The sequence below is a fragment of the Parus major genome, chromosome 3 (assembly GCF_001522545.3).
Source record: "Parus major isolate Abel chromosome 3, Parus_major1.1, whole genome shotgun sequence".
NCBI classification, from domain to species: Eukaryota; Metazoa; Chordata; class Aves; order Passeriformes; family Paridae; genus Parus; species Parus major.
The window spans coordinates 33,999,294-34,005,409 of record NC_031770.1 but is presented as its reverse complement, the minus strand read 5'-3'; the positions used below and the strand labels follow the sequence as shown (position 1 = coordinate 34,005,409).

The following is a 6,116-nucleotide window of genomic DNA, read 5'->3' as shown; positions in this document are numbered from 1 at the left end:
CAGTTTGCGGCTTAAATCTGAGGCAAAACCAGGAAAAATCTGACTGCCTGAAAGAGTGCTAGTTTTTATCTCCCTTAGCTATGCATTTCAAACCAGTTCTGTAGGACCAGCCTCGGAAGAAAACAAATGGTCTGATTATACAGCATTGCAGTGTCTCAGGTAACAAACGCATGACAGCTATTTAACCAATACCTGGGAAGCCAACCAGCAAGGGTGGCATTAATGATTTTGCAGAAAGTTAACTAAGTACATCTATCACTTTGTCATGTAGGGTAAAAGAAAGCATCAGTCAAAAAAGAAAGAGGGGAGCAGTCTATGCTTCCTTTTTTAGGTTCTGCTGAAATCTGCTCTAAGAATCAATACAGCGGGAGCTGTGAACAGTATTCAGGCTGATTAAATGTAACAGGGATAGAAAGGGGAGGAGCAAGGCCAGAAGCTGATCTGGAGCTAAACAGAAGAAGCATACTATGGGTCAGCAAAACACCAGGGGTTTACTAAAGGGCTCTCCAATGGCCATGCCCTAAAATTAGTCTCCAGGGGCTTAGCCATTCCAGCTATCTTCAAACAAGGGTTTCACCTTAACCAGCTTTGAAAATACTCCTGTTCACACACAGGTTGCACTCTCAGATATTTCCAATACTTTCCTAAGAAAGACCATGCTGAAGTTATTTCTCCTTGGGACAGATTCACAGCTGGAGTGAATACAGGCACCTTCAACTGTAATCTCAGTTTACAAGAGCTGGGGTTTCAGCCAGCTGATTTTCACAGCTCCTAACTGCATCAAGCAAGACTGTACAATGCCTCTCTTCTCCTTCCTCCCTTGAAGAAGAGGCATTGCATACACCTTTCCATCCCTTTTCCTCTTGATAAGCCTAACACAGCTCCTGCACTGGAGCTTCTACTGCCTGGAACAGTTCTCTTGATTATTTTAATTTTTAAGATAACCTGTTCTTTGCTAAAGCCTATCTTTTCAATATGGCCTGCAGAGCGTATTTAGTCAAAACTGTAACTAGAGCTGGTTGAAAGATTTGTGTTTGGAACTATGTTTAAAAAGCATTTGCTGCTTTTCTGAAGTTTTTTTTCTGATTTTTGAGAAATCTGTTTCTACAGACTTTATATATATATTTTTTTTAATTTTGCTTCATGAAAAGGAGGAAAAGTAGAAGAGAGAAGCAAAAATAAAGAATAATAAAAATATAAAGGACAATACTAAAAATCCATGATATGGAGTCTAAGAAATTCTACATTAAAAATATGTTTTCCCATGAATATTTGACAAATAAACCTATCCAGTTAAAAATCCTACAAAATTTACATTTCATATTTTTTTTCAATTCACTATTCTAATCCATTTTGATTTTAATTGCATTAGTATCTGTTGCATGAATTTCAAAAGAATAGTCTATAAAGATCATCTACTAGTTTTTAATTATTGTGGAACAATCTATCTTTTTGTTTATCCAGATGTGAAAATAGAAATATAGTCCCACTATGCCTTCTTAGAGCCCAAGTAATCTTTTTTATGTTATAATTGTTAGCAGTTTCCCCCTCCATTTTTAGAGTACCGTGTACCTCTTTAACTTGACAAACTCATTACTTTATAATGAATTAATTACTAGGGAAACAGCTTGTCGGTTTGAGTGGCAGACAGGAACAGGCTGCTCTTGTACCAGAGGGCAAGCATAGCGCCTGACTGCAGCCTGATTAAATTAACAGGCTGCCAGGTCCACCCTTTAAAACTCTTGGGGTGAGCACTGCTGCCACCACTGCCTGAATATGCTGTGCTCCTTATCAAGTGATTAGTAGCTACTCTGTGTTTTTCTCTTTCACCGTCAGGAAAATCAGTTCCAGAGGGTCACAGGGGAGCTCACACATCGCAGAAGGGAACTTGTTGTGCAGTGGCCACTACCATTAATACCTTTGATATGGAAATAAAAGGTAAGAGAAAAATTTCTAATAGCTTCATGGTGTCCCTGCATCTGTGAGTTTTGCATTAGTTATTCAACCACTAGCAATTTGATTAAAATACCAAAAATTGGGAAATGCTGCAAGAATTACCATATCCTTTGAGCTGTTCAGAGCCTATGCACCACTTAAGTTGTTAGTCCTGAGTGTAAGGGCTGCATAGGGCATTCCAACCAGCCAGCTGCAAGCACAGGTCCCCCTCCAGTAAAGCAATTGAGCACAGGACCTTTAAGTGATTCCAGCAGGATTATTTTCTTGCTTATATTTAAATGCACATCTGGTCATTACAGTGGCTGAAGCGCTAAGTTACTTCAAGACAGTGATCCAATCCTGGCTGCTCGGGGCTCTCAGGAAAGGATAGAAATGATGGTGTTTCACACTGCTCATTCAGCTCGTGCTGACTTTCCCACAGGAGCAGAGAGCGAGGGGCAATTTCTGTCCCCCACTAGTGTGGTGGGTCACCCTCTGCCTTGAGGAGCAGTGAAAAGCTCCAGTGCTTATTCCAGCACTGTGCAGCTTCCCTACTGCTGCACTCTCAGTACTGGGACACGCAGGCTGCTCTGCTGTAGCAGCATTAAATAGGACTTGAGGAAATCTTTCAACAGGAGTTTTCTTAAGCTTTCACCTGTTGTTTTTTCCCCCACCATGTGGCATGGGAGACACCACAAAGATGCTTTTTAGAACTGCTAAGTAGGTTGAATTGTTTTCTCCAAAACCTCCAGAATTCCAAAATCTGTTGTCTTAACACTCAGGGAGCCTAACAGGATCTCCCATCACATTTTGATTATGTCAGTGATAATAAAATAGAATCACAGAATCATTAAGGTTGGAAAAGACCTCCAAGATCATCGAGTCCAACCTTTCAACACCTTTCCAACCAAACATTAAATGCCACTTAAGGGACATTTGGAGAGGTATTTCTGCAAAACTCAAGTACCCGTTACCTACGTTTTTCTTTGGTCCTGATTAAAAAAAAACAGGAAAAACAAAGGGTTGATTAAGAGACAATTGAATGAGGAAAAGACTTACTGTGATACTGTTGTAATCTAATTTACTTTTTACCTTCCCACACACAGGAAGAAATTGCTTCAACAATTCTCTAGATTCCTCCAGTCTGTACAGACTCGTGCTTGCCTACCTCACAGAAACTGTGTGAAGCAAAAATATTAAGAACTGAAATGCTGACGTACCAGATTGGGAGAAGATTTATAACTAGCTTAGATAAGACTAAAGGAAGAAAGTATTAACTCACACTGAAGAAAATCAGAGTGGTTTTTAACCTAGAAATGTCACGTCCTCAGCAGCATCCCAAAGCCTCCAGCCTGTGTTCACCAGACCTGCACCTCTCATACCTCCTCCCTCATTTCAGAACTTGACTTTGTATGAACATTCCCCCAGCTACCAATAAAACAAAAGCTATACCACTGGCTGTGAAATTTCTATAACTTTTATTACCTACAGGACTAGCACTTTTTTTTCTTTGATGGGAAAAGGTAACACAGGAAAGCTAAAGTCCTAAGTAAATGTGGCTTCTATTAAGCACACAACTTCAGGTGTTCAGAAGTTCATACCTGCTGTCCTTGGAGAAATCACCCCCTTCCTAGGAATATGTAGGGTCACGAAAGTGCAACCTTCTCCTCTGTTCTGGTGTGCAATAGCCCAAATATAAAAGAGAATCCACTCAGTGATATTTCTCTACCAAATTAAAGAAACAAAGGGGAAGAAAAAGGTAACACTAGCATATATCATCAGACTTGTACAGACTAGCAGAACACCTATGGACATTCAAATGTCCTGACATATTTCTGTTCTGAGGAAAAGTCTGCTTTAAACAGATTTTCCTACTTTTCTTCACAGATCTCCAGGTATTTCAAAAGGAAAATAAAAGTATTTTTATCAGTGTATTTCATCTTTTACTTTAAAAATTAAACATTTCTTGTTCTTTTTATATGAACACTGAATATTTGGAGACCTAATATATGCATCTGTAAGGCATCTGAGATTTCTCATGTAATCCCACAGGGAAAACACACTAATCCAATCACTTTGGTACTGCAACAGAGGGCAATGAAGAGAAAAGTCAATAAAAGCATCAGAGCACAAAAAGGCAAGCTGTAATCAATATATGATCTTGATATGGGCTGTCTGGTAAAGAAAAATCATTTAGGATTTAGATTTATTTCCTTGTGCAAATTGCTTAGAAAGTGAAAAAAAATAATTGATGGGCTAAACCTAGTTTATTCCTTTATCCTGACTTCTTTTTTTTTTTTTTTCCCTTTTCTTTATCCAAGAAAGTAAGCAAATATTTTGATACTGGGTAAATTAACCAGGCAGAATCTGGCAAGAGAACAGCATCCTGGCTTCCATCTTTTGCCAGGCAAATGCTATTATGCCCAAGCCACCTGCCCGCCAGTGTCAGAAAAAGTCATCACAAGTAAAAATATCTTTCTCTTTGATAAAGGGAAAAAAATCCTCAAACCAACATATTTTATAAATTCCATCCTGATGGCAAAGGAAATATTTTGAAGTAGCTACAGGTATGTAAAATAAACAAACAAATTGCTTCTACAGGAGCTTTCTGGCAGTCCATTTGCCAAAGCTGAGCCCTGCCAGCATCCCTGAAGGTAATACTCTTTCCCACCCACTCTACAACCAAATCCAGAGAACTGGGAAGATTGATAGCAAATTATATCAGTAAACAAAAGGCCAATAAGGCCTTTTTCATGTCCATCACAACTTGCCATGCTTCCCTCAGTGATGATACTTGAACACTTGGTAAATATGAAAATATATACATATTTTCAGACAAACAATACCAACTATATCAGAAAATTTTAACACTAATATTTCCAGTGCTTCATGTCCATATTTTAAAATATATTTCAGTCCTACCATCTTCTTTCTTCATGGGGTTCTTCAGTCTTTTTTTTTTCTCAAAAAATCTAATTGCCAAATTCTACTTATTCACCTAAAACTTGAAATCTAATCAGAGAGGATCCACATTCATTAAAATGAATGTTCATTGCCAGGAAACAATAATCTACCTTAAAAGTACATTAAATTCAGAAAAATAAATAGGCAAACGTTAATAAATACCAGAATTACAAGCTGCCTCTGAAGTCTGTTCAAAGTTAATAAATACCAGAATTGCAAGTGCCTCTGAATGTACTCCATTCCTCTGCACATTATCAATGGTCTTTCAATTTCTTTGATTGTATGTTATTTTTTCCCATCAGATCTTGTTATTTCTACTGACCCTCCTTAACCAAACTAAAACTGCCTTTTCTGTACCCATCTTTTCGCCACATATGTGGGACTTTATCTCCAGCTCAAGTACATCACCACTGTTCCCTTATCTTCTGAATTAGGGTACCACCAGCAGCAGAGACCACACTCCACAGATGATTAACAAGTCTCTTTATGCTTTTAACTGCAATATACCACAGTCATTAACCTGACATCATCATCCAAAATGTTCCCTCTTTCTGCTTCATCATTTTAGTTGCTCAGCTGTAAAACCTACTACAATAAGAAATCATTACTACAGGGCAGGGTCTCTTATCTCTCTGCTCCATGGCACGCTGTCCATATTGCTGCCCTGAACTGAAACTTAGGTCTCTGAATATCAGAGCAGCACATGTTAAGACTGACCTGACAACACCAGACTGAGAAACAACCTAAACCATCTTGTACACTACACTTGCTTCTGGCAGTGGCTATAAGTGGATGGTTAGGAAAGAATGTAGGAGTAGTGCTGCTGCCTCACCATGGTCTCACACCTTCCGGCCATCTACACCTCAGCTCTGGAGTTTCTCTGATGAAGGTGGTATCTCTGCATTTAATTGCCTATTAAGAGCATCTCTCATGCATGAATTTGTTCCATTAGTTTTTGAAGTTATCCCAAGATCTGGCATCCACAGTTTTTTGCAATAATGTATTCCACAGTTTAGTCATACATTTGGTGAAAAGTCGTCTTCCTATCATTCATGCTTTGAACTAGTACCCAATTAACTAAATATTCTCTTAATGCTTTGAGAGTTTTGTTTGTTTTAAGGAAAAACTGCACATGCGACTGTCCTGGGTTGCAGTATATTCTATCACCATCCTCATGTACTGTTGAAACCAGGTGAGGCAGTGCTCCCTGCCTCCCC

General features: G+C 38.8%; 1 long non-coding RNA gene across 1 annotated transcript; it reads left to right on the top strand.

The window, feature by feature from the left end:
* Positions 1-1,807: 1,807 nt before the first annotated feature.
* LOC117244115 lies at positions 1,808-3,392 on the top strand. The gene is made up of 2 exons (XR_004496593.1): positions 1,808-1,938; positions 3,042-3,392. It is a non-coding gene; the product is annotated as an uncharacterized LOC117244115 (long non-coding RNA).
* Positions 3,393-6,116: the final 2,724 nt, after the last annotated feature.